This window comes from Trichosurus vulpecula, chromosome 3 (genome assembly GCF_011100635.1).
Source record: "Trichosurus vulpecula isolate mTriVul1 chromosome 3, mTriVul1.pri, whole genome shotgun sequence".
Classification (NCBI taxonomy): domain Eukaryota; kingdom Metazoa; phylum Chordata; class Mammalia; order Diprotodontia; family Phalangeridae; genus Trichosurus; species Trichosurus vulpecula.
In genome coordinates, this window is record NC_050575.1 from 25954154 (window position 1) to 25975135 (window position 20982).

Consider the following 20982-nt stretch of genomic DNA (forward strand, 5'->3'; position numbering starts at 1 on the left):
CATTAGAAAAACCACTGACCTGGAAAATAGATCCAGGAGAGACAATATAAAAATTATTGGACTACCTGAAAGCCATGAACAAAAAAAAGAGCCTAGATATCATATTTCAAGAAATTATCAAGGAGAACTGCCCTGATATTTTAGAGCCACAGGGCAAAATAGAAATTGAAAGAATCCACTGATCGCCTCCTGAAATAGATCCCAAAAAGAAATCTCCTAGCAATATTGTCACCAAATTCCAGAGTTTCCAGGTCAAAGAGAAAATGCTGCAAGCAGCAAGAAAGAAACAATTTGAGTACTGTGGAAACATAATCAGAATAATCCAAGATCTAGCAGCTTCTACATTAAGAGATCGAAGGGCTTGGAATATGATATTCTGGAGGTCAATGGAGCTAGGATTAAAACCAAGAATCACCTACCCAGCAAAACTGAGTATCATGCTCCAAGGCATAATATGGATTTTCAATAAAATAGAGGACTTTCAAGCTTTCTCAGTGAAAAGGCCAGAGCTGAATAGAAAATTTGACTTTCAAACACAAGAATCAAGAGAAGCATGAAAAGGTAATCAAGAAAAAGAACAAGAAAAAGAAATTGCAAGGGACTTACTAAAGTTGAACTGTTTTGTTTACATTCCTACATGGAAAGATGAGGTGTATGATTCATGAGACCTCAGTATTAGGGTAGCTGAAGGGATTATGCATGTATGTATGTGTATATATATGTATATGTGAGTGTGTATGTATGTATGTGTGCATGTGTATGTGTGTGTGTGTATATAAATATATATATATATATACATATATATATATATATATATATATATATATATATATATATATATAGAGAGAGAGAGAGAGAGAGAGAGAGAGAGAGAGAGAGGGCACAGGGTGAGTTGAAGATGAATAAGGGATGAGAGAGGAATATATTGAGAGAGGGAGACAGGGAGAAATAGAATGGGGTAAATTATCTCACATAAAAGTGGCAAGAAAAAGCACTTCTGTAGGAAGAGAAGAGAAGGCAGGTGAGGGGGAATGAGTGAATCTTGCCCTCATCAGATTTGACCTGAAGAGGGAATACCATACATACTCAATTGAGTATCTTACCCCACAGGAAAGAAGGAGGAAAAAGATAAAAAAGGGGGGATGATAGAATGGAGGGCAGATGGGGGTGGAGGTAATCAAAAACACTTTCGAAAAGGGACAGGGTCAAGGGAGAAAATTCAATAAAGGGGGATAAGTTAGGAAGAAGCAAAATATAGTTAGTCTTTCACAACATATGAGTATTGTGGAAGGGTTATACATATTGATACGTATGTTGCTCATGTAGAATTGCTTGACTTCTTAGGGAGGGTGGGTGGGAAGGGAAGAGGGGAGAGAATTTGGAATTCAAAGTTTTCAAAAATAGATGTTCAAAAACAAAAACAAAAAAGTTTTTGCATGCAAGTAGAAAATAAGATACACAGGCAATGGGGAATAGAAATTTATCTTGCCCTACAAGAAAGGAAAGGGAAAGGGGATGGGAGGGGAGTGGGGTGACAGAAGGGAGGGCTGACGGGGAAACAGGACAACCAGAATATACAACATCTTGGAGTGGGTGGGGGTAGAAATGGGAAGAAAATTTGTAATTCAAACTCCTGTGAAAATCAATGCTGAAAACTAAATATATTAAATAAAAAAAATATTTAAAAAAAAAGTTGATGAAGAAATCCCACTACTACGTCTGTATCTCAAAGAGGTCATGCAAAAGGGAAAAGGACCTACCTGTACAAAAATGTTTAAAGCAGCTCTATGTTGGCAAAGAATTGGAAATTGAAGGACTGTCCATCAGTTGAAGAATGGCTAAACAAGTTGTGGTACATAAAAGTAATGGAATATTACTGTGTCCTATAAGAAATGATGAGCAGTCAGATTTCAGAAAAACCGGGAAAGACTTACATGAACTGATGCTGAGTGAAGTGAGCAGAACCAGGAGAACACCGTACCTAGTAACAGCAACATCATGCAATGATCAATTATGATAGACTTAGCTGTTCTCGCAATACAAGACCCAAAACAATTCCAAAAGACTCATGATGAAAAATGCTATTCACATCCAGAGAACAAACTATCAAGTCTGAATGAAGATCAATATGTGTATTACCAATATCAGCTTGTTTGCCATCTTGGGGAGGAGGTAAGGGAAGGAGAAAGGGGAAAAATTTGGAACTCAAAATCTTATAAAAATGGAGTCAGAAACCGCGAGCAGTCTGCGTGGGGCAAATTTACGAACCGGGAGAGTCTGAAAGGCCGGAAGCACGAACCTGTAGGCTCGGAGAGTGCTCTGTGCGGAGCGGCTCCAGACCAAGGCGGAAGCGGCTGCCCGGGAAATCCACGTGGGAGATGGGCTGGGAGAAAGCTGGGCGCCCGAAACCGGCGGAGATCCCCAGGCCTCCCAACACAGGATGGCAGTCTGTGGAAGCAACAAGAGGCAGCGCAAGGCCACCCATGAATCACCGTCTCCAGAAGTTTGCAGCCCAAACGTATTAAACGCGGCTTCTTGATCATCCAGGAGTTCTTAATGTCCAGGTAAATAGCTCTAATCCCTCCCGTCCCTACCCAGAGAATCCCTCGGGAAAAAAAAAAGAACGCTGGAACTGAGCAGAAAGTAGTGGGGCTTCAGTGGTCAAATAGCAGAAGTTCATTAGTCCCACAGGGGCAGAGTCAGCAGGGGTCAACGCCAGGAGTCCAGACGTAACCTTGCTCCCCCAGGGGAAGTGCCAGACATCAGCTCAAACAACAAACAGCTGAGACCATTGCTGAAAAGCAAGTGCTGGAGAGCACCCACAGGGAGTGAGACGCCAGGGAGCCAGACCCCTCCCCCACACCTCAGGAAACTGAAGGTTCTAATTCTAGACTCACAACCCCCAGAATAAGAAAGCTGGGACAGAAAGCCCTGAGGCCCACAGATAGAAATTCGTTGTAAAGCCAGCAAAAGGCAAACCAACATGAAGAAGAACACAAAAAAACCGAGGACAATAGATTCTTTTTATGGAGATAGGCAGGATCAAAATACAAATATGGAAGAGGGAAGTAACAATACTGTAGATACATCAGACACCTCAAAAGGTAATATGAACTGGTCTCCAGCCCAAAAAGCACTGCTGGAAGAGCTAAAGGAGGATTTTAAAAACCAAATTAGGGAGCTAAAAGAAAATATGGAAAAAATGGAAAAAAGGGAAAAATCCACTGATGAAATCAAGTCCCTAAAGAATAAGATTGGCGAAATGGCTACGGAGATTCAGAATCTAGAGAGAGAAAAGCACACCCTGAGAGGCAAAATCAACCAATTGGAAAAAGAGACTCAAAAGCAAAATGTAAACACTAACTCATTAAAAATTAGACTTGAGCAAGTGGAAGCTAATGAATCTATGAGGCACCAAGAAGTAATAAAACAAAACGTAAAGAATGAAAAAATAGAAAAAAATGTGAAATATCTGATTGGGAAAACAACTGACCTGGAAAATAGATCCAGGAGAGACAATTTAAGAGTTATTGGTCTACCGGAAATCCACGATGAAAAAAAGAGCCTTGACAGTATCTTCGAAGAAATTATCAAAGACAACTGCCCAGATGTCCTAGAACCAGAGGGCAAAATAGTCATTGAAAGAATTCACCGATCACCCCCTGAAAGAGATCCCAAATTGAAAACACCAAGAAATATTATAGCCAAATTTCAGAGCTATAAACTCAAGGAGAAAATACTGCATGCAGCTAAAAAGAAGCAATTCAAATATTGTGGAACTACAGTCAGGATCATGCAGGATCTCTCAGCTTCCACATTAAAAGACAGGAGAAATTGGAATATATCTGGAGATAGAAAGAGAAATTCCATTCAAAGTTACTGAAGGCACTATAAAATATTTGGGAGTCTATTTGCCAAGACAAACCCAGGGCCTATATGAACATAACTATGAAACACTTTTCACGCGAATAAAATCAGATCTAAATAAATGGAGAAATATCAGTTGCTCATGGTTAGGCCGAGCTAATATAATCAATACCCAACAAAACTAAGCATACTTTTCCAGGCAAGGTCATGGACATTCAATGAAATAAGGGAATTCCAGACCTTCCTGATGAAAAGGCCAGAACTCAATGGAAAATTTGATCTCCAAATACAAAACTCAAGAGAGACATAAAAAGGTAACCAGGGGAAAAACCCCACAAACCTTATTCACCAATAAGGGCAGGTTGTTTACATCTTTATGTGGGGTTATATCATCTTATGTATGTTTATATATATACACATATATAAGTCATTCTTGAGAATGGTACAGCTATTATGACAATTGAAAGAGATATACATAGGTTGTGAATGCCTGTATAAATTAACTGATGTAAAGATATAAAATATAAGTAAGAGATATAAAGGGAGGGCTATGAGGGAAGCGGTAAGGAGGTAGTAGAAAAGGGTAAATTACACCAAATGAAGTGGCACAAAAACATATTATAGTAGAGGGAAAGAAGGGAGGGAGAAGAGCAGTATTTGAGCTTTACTGTCATCTGATCTAGTTCAAGAAGGGAATAACATACTCTGATAAGTTTAGAAATCTAACTTGTCCTATGGGAAGTGGGAGGGTAAGGGGAGAAAAAGGGAGGGGGGTGGTCAGAAGGGAGAGGAGAAGTAGCAAGTGGGTAATGGTAAGATAAGGGAGGGGAATAAAGAGGGAGGGTTAACTGAAGAAAGCGGCGGTCAAAAGCAAAATTTTGTTGAGGAGGAGAAGGGGAAAGGGAGAAATAAAAGCATAAACAGGGGGAATTAAGATGGAGAAAAAGACACAGATAGAAATCATAACCCTGAACGTGCAGGGGACGAACATTCTCATAAAACAGAAGCAGATAGCAGAATGGATTAAAAACCATAATCCTACAATATGCTGTTTACAAGAAACGCATTTGAAACGGGGGGATACACATAGGGTAAAGGTAAAAGGCTGGAGTAAAATATATTGTGCCTCAGCTAAAGTAAAAAAAGCAGGTGTAGCAATCCTAATCTCAGACAAAGCAAATGTAAAGATACATTTAATTAAAAGAGATAAGGAAGGACATTATATCCTGCTAAAAGGCACCATAAACAATGAAGCAATATCATTGCTTAACATTTATGCACCAAGTGGTAAGGCATACAAATTCTTAGAGGAGAGGTTAAGAGAGTTACAGGAAGAAATAGACAGCAAAACTATAATATTGGGAGACCTCAACCTCCCCCTTTCTGAACTTAATAAATCTAACCTCAAAATAAATAAGAAAAAAGTTAAGGAGGTAAACAGAATTTTAGAAAAGGCACATATGATAGACCTCTGGAGAAAACTGAATGGGGATAAAAAGGAATATACTTTCTTCTCAAAAGTACATGGCACATACTCAAAAACTGACCATGTACTAGGGCATAAAAACCTCACAATCCAGTGCAGAAAAGCAGAAGTAGTTGAAGCATCCTTTTCAGATCATGATGCAATAAGAATCCTTTTTAATAAAGAGCCATGGAAAAATAAGCTAAAAACTAATTGGAAACTAAATAATTTAATTCTAAAGAATGAGTGGGCCAAAGAACAAATCAGAGAAACAATTAATAACTTCATTCAAGAGAATGACAATAATGAAACAACATACCAAAACTTATGGGATGCAGCAAAAGCAGTTCTTAGGGGAAGTTTTATATCCCTAAACGCCTACATGAATAAAATAGGGGAAAAGGAGATCAATGATCTGGGCATACAGCTGAAAAAGCTAGAAAAAGAGCAAATAGAAAATCCCCAATTAAATACCAAATTAGAAATAATGAAAATCAAAGGAGAGATTAATAAAATTGAAACCAAGAAAACTATTGAATTAATAAATAAAACAAAGCTGGTTTTATGAAAAAACCAATAAAATTGATAAACCTCTGGTCAATTTGATTAAAAAAAAGAAAGAAGAAAATCAAATTACCAGTATCAAAAATGAAAAGGGTGAGGTCACCTCTAATGAAGAGGAAATCAAAACAATAATTAGGAATTATTTTGCCCAACTGTATGCCCATAAATTTGACAACCTTAGAGATATGGATGAATATCTACAAAAACATATACTGCCCAGGCTAACAGAGAAGGAAGTGAAATTTCTTTTTTTTTTTGCTTTAAATAGCATTTTATTTTTCCCACAACTATATGTCAAAAAATTTTTATCATTCACTTTTTATAAGTTTTTGAGTTCCATTTTTTTTTCTGCCTCACTCTTTCCTCTCTTCTTTTCTGAAAATGGTAGGCAGTTTGATATAATTTGTATACATAAACTACTTTGCAAAACAGTTCCATATCCATCACAGCTGTGTAAGAAGAAACAGAGCAAAAGAAAAAAAATACAAGAAAGAGTAAAATAAGTGAAGAAATATACTTCAATCTGCATTCAGGATCTATTAGTTCTTTATCCGCATATTTTCCTTCATGAGCCCTTTGTATTTGTCTTGGATCATTGTGTTGCTGAGAAGAGTTGTCATTCATAGCTGATCATCGCATGATGTTGCTAATGCTGTGTACGGTGTCTTCCTGGTTCTGCTCATTTCACTTTGTATTAGTTTATTTTATTAGTTTATACAAATCTTTCCAGGTTTTCTTGAAATAAGCCTCTTCATCATTTCTCATTTCACAACAGTGTTCCATTACATTCATTTGCCACAGCTTTTTCAGCCATTTCCCAATTGATGGGCAAACCCTCCAATTCCAAAATTTCGCCACCACAAATAGTGTGCATTTTGCATATGCAGGTCCTTTTCCCTTTTTTATGATCTCGTTGGGATACAGACCTAATAGTGTTATTTCTGGATCAAAGGGTATACACAGTTTGGTTGCCCTTTGGGCATAGTTCCAAATTGCTCTCCAGAATGGTTGGATCAGTTCTGAACTCCACCAACATTACATTAGTCTCCCAATTTTCCCACATCCTCTCCAACATTTATCATTGGACTGCCTGAAAGCCACAAACAAAAGGAGGAACTGGATAGCATCTTTCAAGAAATTATCATGGAAAACTTCCCTAATGTCTTGAACCCAGAGAACAAAATAGGCTTTGGAAGAATCCACCGATAATCTCAGGAAAGAGATTGCTACATAAAAACCCCAAGGAAAATTGTAGCCAAATTTCAGAACTATCAGGTAAATGAAAAATAGCTAGCAAGAACAATTCAAATATCAGGGAGTCATAGTCAGGATCACAAAGGACTTGGCAGCTGCAACATTAAAGGATCAGAGGTCATGAAGTATGATATTCTGCAAGGCAAAAGAGCTAGGACTATACCTAAGAATCACTTCCCCAGCAAATGAAGCACAGTACATCAAGGGGAAAATGGTCATTCAATGAGATAAAAGGATTTCAAGCCTTCATAAGGAGAGTACCAGAACTAAACCAAAAATTTGACCTCCAATATCAAGACCCAGGAGAAGCAAAAACAGGTAAAAAGTGAAAAGAAAACATAAGGGATTCAACAGAGCTAAACTGCTTAGATCCTACACAGGAAGATGATACTCATAACTCTTAAAAACTGAATCATTAACTGTACAGATAGACTATACATAGAAAATAAGTTGAATTTAAGGGAATGACAAAAATATTAAGGGATGAGAAAGAGGAGTACAATGGGTGAAGAAGGAAGGGAGAGGTAGAATGGGGTAAATTATTGCACATGAATAGGTGAGAAAAATCTATTATAGTGGAGGGGAAAATGGGAGGAAATGGGGGGGGCCGGTCAGGGGCATTGCTTGAACCCTGCTTTCATCAGTGGTGGCTCAAAGAATGAATAATACACACAATCAGTTGAATATAGAAATATCTTACCTGAAAGGGAAGTGGGAGGGGAAGAGATTAAGTAAAGGGCAGGGAGACTGAGAGAAGGGAGGGCAGATCAGGAAAGGTTGTAGATAGAAGCAAAACACTAGTGAGGTGGGAAAGGGTGAAAGGAGAGAGTGGACAAACAGGAACAAGAATAAAATGGAGGGAAATACATAAGGAGTAATCATAACTGTGAATGTGAATGGAATAAACTCTCCTATAAAATGGAAGCTGATAGCAGAGTGGATCAAAAACCAGAATCTTAAAATATATTGCATACAAGAAACATACCTGAAGCAGAGAGACAAACACAGAGTAAATGTAAGGGGCTGGAGCATGTTTCATTTAAAGTGAAAATAATTGAGGGGTAGAAATATTGATTTAGACAAAGTAAAAGCAAAAAGAAAAAGCAAAAACAAAAATAGACCTAATTAAAAGAGATAAGGAAGGAAACTACCTCTTGTTAAAAGGCACCATAGACAATGAAGCAAAGAAATAAGAAGAGCAAGGAATACTCTACCTGCCAGATCTATGGGGACAGGAAGAATTCATGACCAAACAAGAGATAGAAAGCACTGTGAAATGTAGAAGAGATAATTTTGATCACATTAAATTGAAAAGATTTGTAAAAACAAAACAAATGCAACCAATATTAGAATGAAAGCAAATAGCTGGGAAACAATCTTTATAGCAAATGACCCTGATTAAGGCCTGATTTCCCAAATATATAGAGAACTGATTCAAATTTAGAAGAACACAAGCCATTCCCCAATTGATAAATGGTCAAAAGATGTGAACAGGCATTTTTCAGATGAAGAAATCAAAACTATATATTGGCATATGAAGAAATGCACTAAATTGCTTTGATTAGAGAAATGCAAATTAAAACAACTCTGAGGTACTACATCACACAATCAGATTGGCTAGTATGACAAAAAAAGGAAGTGAAATTTCTTAATAACCCCATATCAGAAGAAGAAACTGAGCACGCCATCAATGAACTCCCTAGGAAAAAATCTCCAGGGCCAGATGGTTTTACATGTGAATTCTATCAAACATTTAAAGAACAACTAATTCCAATACTTTGTAGACTATTTGGGAAAATAGGTAAAGAAGGAGTCCTACCAAATTCTTTTTATGATGCAGATATGGTACTAATACCCAAACCAGGGAGAGTTAAAACAGAGAAAGAAAATTATAGACCAATTTCTCTAATGAATATTGATGCAAAAATTTTAAATAAAATATTAACAAAAAGATTGCAGCAACTCATCACGAGAATAATACACTATGACCAGGTAGGATTTATTCCAGGAATGCAAGGCTGGTTCAATATTAGGAAAATTATTAGCATAATTGACCATATCAACAACAAAACTAGCAGAAACCATATGATCATCTCAATAGACGCAGAAAAAGCCTTTGACAAAGTACAACACCCATTCCTATTAAAAACACTAGAAAGCATAGGAATAAGTGGAACCTTCCTCAAAATTTTAAATAGCATCTACCTAAAACCATCGGCAAGCATTATTTTTAATGGGGATAAACTAGATGCATTCCCAATAAGATCAGGGGTGAAACAAGGATGTCCATTATCACCCCTACTATTCAATTTGGTACTAGAAACATTAGCTGCAGCAATAAGAGAAGAAAAAGAAATTGAAGGAATTAGAATAGGAAAAGAAGAAACTAAATTATCACTTTTTGCAGATGATATGATGATTTATCTAGAGAATCCTAGAGAATCAAGTAAAAAACTACTTGAAATAATAAACAACTTTAGCAAAGTTGCAGGATATAAAATAAACCCACATAAATCCTCAGCATTCCTATACATTACTGACAAAGCCCAACAGCAAGAGATAGAAAGAGAAATTCCATACAAAGTTACTGAAGGCACTATAAAATATTTGGGAGTCTATTTGCCAAGACAAACCCAGGGCCTATATGAACATAACTATGAAACACTTTTCACGTGAATAAAATCAGATCTAAATAAATGGAAAAATATCAGTTGCTCATGGTTAGGCCGAGCTAATATAATAAAAATGACAATTTTACCTAAAGTACTCTATCTATTCAGTGTCATACCAATCGAACTACCAAAAAATTATTTTACTGAGCTGGACAAAATAATAACAAAATTCATTTGGAAAAACAAGAGGTCTAGAGTATCTAGGGTATTAATGAAAAAACATGCTAGAGAAGGTGGCTTAGCCATACCAGATATTAAACTGTACTACACAGCAGTAGTCATCAAAACTGCCTGGTACTGGTTAAGAAATAGGGGTGTGGATCAGTGGAATAGGATAGGTACACAAGTAGGAGAAATCAACAAGTTTAGAAATCTACTCTTTGATAAACCCAAAGAGGCCAGCTTCTGGGCTAATAATTCACTATTTCACAAAAACTGTTGGGAAAATTGGAAAATGGTAGGGCAAAAACTGGGCATAGACCAATATCTTACACCATATACCAAAATAAAGTCAAAATGGGTTCATGACTTAGGAGTAAAAGCTGATACTATAAGTAATTTGGGAAAGCAAGGAATAGTTTACTTCTCAGATTTATGGAAAAGTAAAGAATTCATGACCCAACAAGAGATAGAAAGCATTACAAAATGCAAAATGGATAATTTTGATTATGTCAAATTGAAATGTTTTTGTACAAAAAAAGCCAATGCAACAAGAATTAGGAGGGAAGCAGAAAATTGGGAGAAAATCTTTGCAACTAGTATCTCTGATAAAGGCCTCATTTCTAAAATATACAGGGAACTGAGCCAAATATATAGGAATACAAGCCATTCCCCAATTGAAAAATGGTCAAAGGATATGAACAGGCAGTTTTCAGAGGAAGAAATTAAAGCTATCTACAGGCATATGAAAAAATGCTCTGGATCACTACTGATTAGAGAAACGCAAATCAAAACAACTCTTAGATACCACATCTCTCCTGTCAGATTGGCTAAAATAACAAAACAGGAAAATGATAAATGCTGGAAAGGATGTGGGGAAATTGGAACATTGTTGCATTGCTGGTGGAGTTGTGAGCTGATCCAGCCATTTTGGAGAGCAGTTTGGAACTATGCCCAAAGGGCTATAGATATGTTCATACCCTTTGACCCAGCAATACCACTTCTAGGGTTGTATCCCAAAAAAATCACAGAAGTGGGAAAAGGACCCATATGTACAAGGATATTTATAGCAGCTCTTTTTGTGGTAGCCAAAAATTGGAAATCAAAGGGATGCCCATCAATTGGGGAATGGCTGAACAAGCTGTGGTATATGAAGGTGATGGAATACTATTGTGCCATAAGAAACGGGGATGATGCAGACTTCATAACAACCTGGAAAAACCTACACGACATAATGCTGAGTGAGCAGAGCAGAGCCAGGAGAACGTTGTGCACAGCCACAGATATATGGATTCCGTGAGGACCAACCCTGACATACTGCGCTCTTCTCAGCAACCTAAGGTGCAAGGAGAACTCCAGGGGACTCACGATGGAGAATACTATCTTCATCCAGAGAAAGAACTGTGAAGTTTGAATACAGATCAAGGTGCACTACATGCTCGCCTTTTTTGCTTCTCTTTTGTTTTTGTTTTTGGGTTGTTTTTTTTTTTTTGGTTCTGTTTCTTCTTTCTCATTATTCATTCCATTGGTCATAATTCTTCTCTACAACTTGACTAGTGTATAAATTAATTCAATGCGAAATTATACATGATAGTTATATGAGACTCCATGCCGTCTTGGGGAGGAAGGGAGGAGGGAGGGGAGAAAATCTGGAACTCAAAACTATGTAGACCCGTGTGTGGTAAACTAAAAATAAATAAATAAATTAAAAAAAATAAAAATAAAAGTAAAAAAATAAAAAAAATCTTATAAAAATGAATGTAGAAACCTATCTTTACATGTTGGAAAAAAATAAAATACTATTTATTTACAAAAAAAATCAGACTACTAGAAAGTGATAAAAAACCCAAAAGCACACAGTACCGTAGGGTAGCTTATTTCAAAAATCATAAATGAAAAGTAAGAAGATTTACTAAAGTCCTCAGCCATTTCTTGCTAAAAGAAAATGCACAAAAAAGTCACAGCCAAAATTTATGTTTTTCAAATCAAAAACAAACACTCCAATCATCAAAAAATTTCATGATGGTATACAGTCTATGCACATTCTTTCTCTGAAGCTGAAAGAAAAACTTTTGAAAGGGAATGTTCCATAGATTTTTTTTGAAGCAAACTTTATTTATATTCAGGTAAAAACGTTAACCTGAAGAAGTAAATTATTGCAGATTTGAGAAATCAGCATATAAAACAGTTGGACAGAGCATTGCTTACAGGCATTTTATCTATGTTCAAGGCAAAGGCTGAACGGTTTGTTCCAGCACTTGGGGGGGGGCGCAGGGGGAAGGAAATAAGGGTTAAGAGAAAGGAATGAAAGCAAAACCATGAAAGAAAAGCAAGAACTGAAGAACAAGGGTAAAAAACATTTTCATAAAGCAGGGAATGAAAACTGCTAATTTACTTTTAAAACTTTACTTCACTTCAAAATGCTCTGGCCATATAATAATAAGTAACGGCCAGCCCAAATTGTTCAATTTTTCAACTACACATACGCAAAGAAACGATTTCTTCCTCACCTCTATTTTGGAGGCTTTTGTTGCCTGAAATAACTATGTCAACAGTGCTAGTGTGTCACGTGACAAAAGCTGTAGTACCAATAGGGCCTACAACTACATTAAAACTAAACTATATGAAACAATCTTCCCTGGAACAAAGGCTGAGTTATATTGACAATGTATTTTAATTTAGCAAAATTTAAATTATATCTTAATTTGAGAAAAAAACATGGAATGGTATACGCCCATGCCAATGAAAATGTAACAATTGTTGTGAGTGTGTGCACAAAAAAGAAACATGTGAATTGCACATCGGGCAGAATGGAGGAAGGGAGGAAAATCAGAGGCAAGCGAAGGAACAGAAAGCTAGTTTACTAAACTATATGTCAAATACATATGAGTTTTAATTTCCATACTTACGTACAAAAATTGTCTTTGGAGGAAATAAAACTGCAGAGGTAGCTAGAGGGATACACACATCCTGGTATTAAACTGCACAGCAATTTATTGTTCCAGCCTGCAAAAACATCCCTTTCTAAATTTCACAGAGCAAAGCAAGTTTAAAAACTTTACTCATCAAATAAGTGATAATTTAAACAACTTGCTAAAGAAACCATGTTACAACAACTTTTTAGGGTCCATGGAGACATTCTGAAATATCAACCAAGTGTCTCTTTTATTATCTGCAAGCCATTTTTCTAAAAGAAGGAGTAAAATGTTTCTTTGACTTAGGTGATACATTTAGAAAAGAAATCATGATTTTTTTCTTTTTTCCTGTAACAGGCAGACATTGCATTTTTCTTCATGAATAGGAAAGATGGAATGACTGCTGCCTCTCTTGGCAGCCATCAATATTTTTCATGTGTTATCTCAATACTTGAATAGTCAGGCAACTTGAGATAGTTCACAAAAGTCATTACTGAGGGCAGGAAATCGAATGGATTTTCTGTTGAATAAAAGGTCCTGCGGACAATTGTCAAAGGAGGATTCAAATTTGGAAGCCTCCTATGGGCAATGTTGGGCTACCAGGCACAAACTGAAGAAATAATCTCTGTTGCTCATTATCAAAACCACAGAGAATTTCAAACAGTTACTTCCCAGCTCAACTGTCATGTGTATAGCCATGATTCCGCCTGCAGCATTCCATCAGTGTCTTTGCATCCCAAGTCTGTTTTACTGCCTTACAGAAGCTGATCCAGTTCCTCAGGATAGAAGTACTGAAGATGCTGAGTTGGTAGAATGGTTCAAATCCATCTCTAATGAATCAAACTACTGAGCAACACCTTCATTTGGCACCCAGAATATCACTAGTCATAGATACTTTTGTAAATTGTGAATGGTGTCAGGTATAGCCTTTCCCCCTTTCTTTAGTTCTATGTTGGGAAGCCTTGGTAGTGTGAAATCCAGTACTAGGTCTTCCACTGAGCAGCCATTCATATTTAAGGTCTCCAACACATACTGTAGATGCTCTTTGGTCTGTGATTTATCTTGTTCAAGTCTTTCCTTTTGTCTGACAATATCTTCTAAATGACATGCTGGGTCAATATCAAACAAATCATGTGATGTAAGTGAAGTTTCTTGTCGAAACATCCATTTATAAAAATGCAAGCCAAGGGAGGGTCCACCAATCTGAAATTCATGATAACTTTGGCCATTAATTTTCCTAAAAAGCGAAACTTAATTTTAACTTTGGCGATATGTGCTTTTTTAGCTGTTTAGCCAAAGAGAAGTGCAAATGGGCCTTGGAGGTTTTGAATATAACTTAGTCCCTTTCTGGCTTCTTTTTGTTACTTCTTTGCCTCTCCAGAGGCCTGAGTCAGCTCTCTAGACTTTTTTACTTCCTGAGATACAAGTGTGTAAAATTCCAGTGTAGGCCCAAGACTTGTACCAACTTCATTCTCATACTGAATTTCCAACATGCCCCTTGAGCTGCCAGGATCCTGCATCACAGACTCTGCCTGTTTGAAAAGCTCTTCTGTATTCACAATTCACTTTTTTGCATCAAGTTGAGGGGAAATTCTGCTGTCCTGAGAGTCTAACTGATTGATTTCTGGGAGTAGAGTTCTGATAATTTTCTGGAAGGTGAAAACTAGAACACAAGATATTAGTTTATAAAGCTAAACACAGCCGGCAGAAGCAAAACAACAGATCAACAGTTCTACACCTTCCATCTGCAAACAGCAAAGACTGTTCCCCTACAATGACTCTAGATAACTGTCATTGTTCCTTGTTCGTTTTTCAATTGTTTCCTTAATGGTCAGAATGATTTCTGAAGGACTGCTGTGTAGATGTTATGAATACAATCATGAACATGTCTCTGGTTACTCTCATCAGTGAGTAAATGAGATTTCACTGTAATTCTCTCCACTTGGGAGCACATCTTTATGACTGATTATTCTTACATAAATACATTCTGCTTTCTGTTATCATCATCTCAAACACAAGTAAAATATATAGGAACATAGGTATAGATCTGGAGTGGAAAAGAGAAGACTGAGATTAAATCTCTCAGTTAGTTTCCAAGCAAGGAAATTGAGGGCCACAGAATACAATTACGATGGTCATCAACAAACATTTATTACAAACCTATATAGCTCTATGTTTAGGATTGAGAATACAAAGAAACTATTCTTGTTTTTAAGGAACATACATCAGAGGTAACTACACACAGACAAATATACACACCTACATATAACCATAGATAATATAATTTACGTAGCACTTTAAATTACTGGACAGATAACTCTTTTCTACAAATTTTAACAAAGAACTTTTACTACTGGGCAACTCTGAAAAGAGACTGCAATTACTATCACCACTTACCAAATGAGGAAACTAAGGCAAAGGGGGGGGGGGGTTAAGTGACTTTTCTGGGTGTTATGGTAATTAGGGTGGGACTTTTTTTGCTTTCTCTTTCGGTAGCTAATCAAGTACCTTTGATGAGTTTTGCCTTTCAAATGTAATGGCAAGGAAAGTGAACTTTTCATTGTCTTTGTTTTTGGAGTGCTTCTTAGCCCTAAGGAATCTTTGGTTGAATCTGGAGGCCTAGATCACATGAGTTTGAGTTGCATGATTGTGATGCCCTTTGATCCTGAGACTTGGATATAAGATCTGGGGTTGGTGTTTTGCCTGTGGGGGCACGCTCATTGAAAGACAAGACTCTGGGTAAGCCGGTAAGGAGCCTCCTGGCTTTGAAAACCCAGATGTTGGTGCTTCTCTACTAACTATGTACTGTGATTTGGTTAGAGAGAAATGTTGATCTGTTTATATTGTATCTGTTTGTAATTTCTGTTTGTATTTGCTTCCCCCCCCCCAACTAAGTGAATGGTATGTGTATGTTTAATTAAAATAAGATTGTTAACCCTTTAAAGTTGCTTTCCTTAGAAAAGCAGATCAAAGGACCTGAAAGGGCAACTCTCCCTTCTGCTGGTGTTATTGGCCTTACACAGCCACAGTAGCTGCAAGCAGCGTTGTTGTTACACTGGGGTAACATAGGTAGTTCCTGTATATCAGAAGATTTGAACTGAGATCTTCCTGACTCCCAGCCCAAAATTCTACAAATTGTTCTAATAGCACCCAAGGCACTATAAATAAGGGAATGGAACAGAGAGATGGGCAGACTGGTTAGAGCATAGGGATTGTGAAGGAGAACAAAGAAGAACTGAGTCTGTAAAGACTAGTTGGTGCCAGGAACATAGATTTAAAAGCCAGTTTTAGAAATTTATATTTTTTTTTCCTAGAGAGAACAGAAGACTGGAGTTTTCTGAGTAATAGATCACTCACGTGAGTTGTAAGCAACAAAGGCAGTACTCAAATACTCGTTCTTTACTTTTATATCCAATGGTTTTTCTACCAGTGCAAAATACCATAAAGAAAATTACATTCTCACAAGTCCATGGGTTTGAACTCCTCAAAAATATAAATATAAATAAAAATGTAAATCTCGGTTTCACGCAGATTTCAGATTTAAAAGCCTATAAACATGGTCTAGATCCTTAATTTCATTACCGAAAATAGGTACAGTCTGTCAACTGAAAACACGCAAAGCTTCCTTCCACAAAGTCTTATTATGTGTGAGAGGTAAATGAGCATGAAATAGAATTTGGAAAATATTGCCCTAAAACTCAAGTTGGTAATATGCTGCCATAATCTAATATATAGAAAATGTTGAGGGGAGGGATCTGGAAATGATTTTGTAACAGTCGCCTTGTGGTAGAAGGAGTTTTTATTTCTCTCAATTCTGAGACAATACTCATTTTTCCCCAAATTTACTTTTACCAGAAATATTATGGTGGTGAAAACAGTAATTCTCCCAAAATGTAATGGAGATAAAGTAGGCCATTTGTGCTCTCCTGAAATAGCCCCTTTACTCACAGTGCCCAGATCCTACTACATTTCGTTTTCAAACCTTAAGAAGTAATTTCAGATAACTCCAGAAAAAATTGGTTGTTCTGCATCCACTATGTTACCAAGAAATCACCTAGATACAATTGTATCCATTCAAGTGTAATCACATTAACAATGTCAGGTTATTATTGATGCCAGGTGCACCTCCTCAACAAGAAACTTTGGGCCCTAACATAATCAATAGCATGGAATATTTGAAAGCAGGAAGACCTCGATTTGAATCTTCCTATATACGCTTACTGGCTGCGTGATTTTGAGAAAGTCACTTAAGTTGTTTACGACTCAGGTTCCTCATGTGTTCAAAGGGGGTATTAACCATTGCTACCTCACATGGTTTCAATAAGTTGTAAATTAGTTGTAGTGGAAGTGGGAGAAGGGTTTTGCAAACATCAAAGTAATTATGAGCTATTGATTTTATTGCTGTCGTGATTATATATGCTTAGAACATCCTTTGTGATCATAATTGATATTGCCTCAAGTTTCAAGATAAAGTAACAAACCCTGTGCACTGATTAGACAATTCTAACCTTAATAATACATGAATAAAGCACTGGACCTTGAGTCAGGAGGACCTGAGCTCAAATCTGGCCTCAGACACTTGACACACTAGCTGTGTGACCTTGGGAAAGTCACTTAACCCCAATTGCCCTGCCTTCCCCCCTGCAAAAAAAAAAAAAACCTTAAAAAAGTACATGACAGGGTTTGCTTTGGCAGCACATATACTAAAATTAGAAAAATACAAAGATTAGCATGGGGCCCGTGTAAGGATGACATGAAAATTTATGAAGCATTCCATATTAAACTTGGAAGAAATTGAAAAATAAGTTTCTCTGATAAAGGCCTCATGTCAAATGTATAGGGAACTGAACCAAATTTATTAAAATAAAAGCCATTTTCCAATTGATACATGGTTAAAAGATATGAACGAGCAGTTTTCAAAAGAAGAAATGAAAGCTATCTATAATCACATGAAAACATTCTAAATCTGCTGATTAGAGCAATAAAGTTGAAACAATTCTGAAGTACCTGTTCATACCTAACAGAGCAGCTAACATGACAGAAAAGGAAAAATTAAACCCAGAGGGGAGATGGAGACAAATGCATTGTTGGTGGAGCCCTGAACTAGTCCAACAATTCTGGAAAACACATTGGAACAATGGTCAGAAAGATACAAAACCATGCACACCTTTTGATAGGAATATTACTATTAGGTTTGTACTCCAAAGAGAAGCAAAAAAGGGAAAAAGACCCATGCATACCAAAATATTTATAATGGTTCTTTTTGTGGTGGAAAAGAATTAGAAATTGAGGGGATGCCCATCAATTGGAGAATGGCTGAACAAGTTGTGGTATATGAATGTAATGGAATACTACTATGCTATTAAGAATTTTTGAACTGGACATTTTTCAGAAAAACCTGGGAAGTCTTATATGAACTGATGCAAAGTGAAGTAAGTAGAACGAAGAGAACAACATAAATAGTATTGTAAGGATGATCAACTGTGAAAGAGACTCAGCTATTTTGAAGAATTATCCAAGATAATTCAAAAAGATCCACGATGAAAAATGCTGTCCATGTTCAGAGAGGGAATTGATTACCTCTGAGTGAAGATCAAAGCTTATATTTTGCACTTTACTTTTCTTCTTTTTTGTGTGTTTTCTTTGGCACCATGGATAGTATGAAAATGTTTTGCATAACTTTACACGTGTAATTGATATCATACTACTTGCTTAACCAATGGGTGTGGGAGGGGTCTGAGGGACAGAGAGAATTTGGAACTTAAGTTTTTTTCAGGGAAATGCTAAAAAAATTCTAAATGTAATTGGAAAATACTTAACAAAATAAAAATATATTAAAATAATACCTGTTATAATAGAAATAAAACTGGATTTGGAATACCTTGAGTAAATCCTAAATAAGCCACTTACAAAGTGCTTTCCTCATCATAGCAAAATGCCTCCTGCTTAACCTTTTGTTGGGGGTCCTTGACCAGCAAGGACCCCAATCTCAGGATGCAATGGATAAGGCGGGAGTCAGAATGGAAGGAACTCCGATTTATTGGGAGATATCATCCAGTTTTATAGGGTTTGCACTACATGAGCAGAAGCAGGTGTCCAATGGGTAGGGGGATGGGAAGGAACAGAAATGTTGCAGAGGGACAGGATAGAAATGTTGCAGTACGGTTATATTGTTGCACCTTGATCCGGTATGGGTATCGATATAGGCATGGGAAGGATCTGGATTGTTGCAATGTATAGTACACTATGGTGTCTACTGTTGCAAGATGTTCTCTGTAGGGGTATGGGAACAAGGGGGGATGTTGCCCTACAGTATCTTTGGAGGCATGGGAATGCTCGGGCATGTTGCAAGATGGTATCAGAGCCATATGAGCTACGTGAGAAACGAGGCAGGATGCCCCCATAAAGTATCAAAGATGTTCCAGTAAGTAAAGCAACAAAGCATTGTGTCAGGCATGGTGTTAGGCACTGGTTCAAGAGCATTAGGTAATGGCCAGCTGGGTCCCTCCTTCTGGGCTTGTGAGTCCCTTGTGGACAGACTCTGCCTGCATGTGTAGGACGACTACAGGGGCTGTTAAGGGCAGAGGCCATCCCTCCGGGAACCTGCCATTCCAACTCCCTCTAAGCCTGCCTGGTTTTACTCAGGAAACAGGCCAAGTACTAGGGTCCTAACAGCCCTGGGGTCGGCACCAACCCCTTACAACTTTTCACTCTTCTAAGTGCACCCAAAGAAACAATAGGAAATAACCAGTTGATAAATATAACAACAGAACATTCCTTCCCATAAAACATGAACTCTCTATTTTATAAAATACCCTGAGAAGGAAGAGTAGAAAAATACAGTGATTACTTAAGGGGGATACATAGATAATAATTAACACTCTAGGCCTGTTCTACCAAGTCATATAAGCACTAGCAGATTGGGAACATGGAGCATGGCTTTCTATATCTCACACTCAGGATTCTAGTTATCATGTCAAGAGATCAGATTGCCTTTTAATCCCAATAGATGAAAAACCAAATTTCAGTATTATCCCCCTTACAGAAATCATCAATTATACTTAGAATCCTTTCTATGTCATTAATTTACTAAGATATTGTTATCCCAATATCAGTGTAAATAATTGATAGCTCATAAGTATCATCCAAAACAATTAATATCAACTTCATCTTTTACAGAGAATATTTAGAATAAAAAAGAGACTATAAAAACCAGAATGTTTTTAGGTAACAGAAAATGAAATTTTGAAACTTGATACATCCTTACATTGATAGATTACAAAGAAACAAACAAAAAACCAAACATTTAATGCACATAACAGGAGGCAAATATCTCTAGATAAAACCAGGTATTTGGAATCTGTATTGGAGGTTTCTTTTCTCTACCTACAACACTGACATTATGGGTTTCAATTTTGGTTATTAAACTCATCTCCAGGATGGATGCCTTTAGGCAAACAAGTATTTAGTAATATAAAATCCAATTGATAAAAATACTCAAAGAAAGAAGAGTACAAGGAACAAAGAGAACCAAGCTTCTTGAACATACTTCAATAACACAACAATCAGAATCTAGTAAGAGAAGAAAAACAGGGAAAAATTAAGGAAAATAAAAACAAATAATAGTTTCATATGAGCAAAAATTCAATTAAATTGAATAATACTATAAACAAACTGAATCAGCTAAAGGGGAAGTAGTGAAGTTCTGTTATTCAGTTGTTTCATTTATACCTGACTTTTTGTGACCCAATTTGGGGTTTTCTTGGCAAAGATACTAGAGTAGTTTGCCCTTTCCTTCTCCAACTCATTTTACAGATGAGGTACTGAGGAAAACAGGGTGAAGTGACTTGCCCACAGTCACACAACTAGTAAATGTTGGAGGCTGGATCTGAACTTAGATCTGCTGACTCCAGGCCTAGCACTCTATCTGCTATTCCACCCGGCTACCAAAAGAACAGCAAAAAATATACCAAGGAGCAGCTAGATGGTGCAGTGAATAGGCCCTGGAGTCAAGAGGACCCAAGTTCATATCTGACCTCAGACACTTGACACTTACCAGCTGTGAGACATCGGGCAAGTCATTTAA

General features: G+C 37.0%; 1 protein-coding gene and 1 pseudogene across 1 annotated transcript in view; one reads left to right on the forward strand and one right to left on the reverse strand.

Moving 5' to 3' along the window:
* Positions 1-20982, reverse strand: part of FSTL4 (follistatin like 4) — an 856236-nt gene that overhangs the window by 518575 nt on the left and 316679 nt on the right. The gene's annotated exons all lie outside the window — the stretch shown is intronic.
* Positions 17580-17679, forward strand: LOC118845141 (annotated as a pseudogene).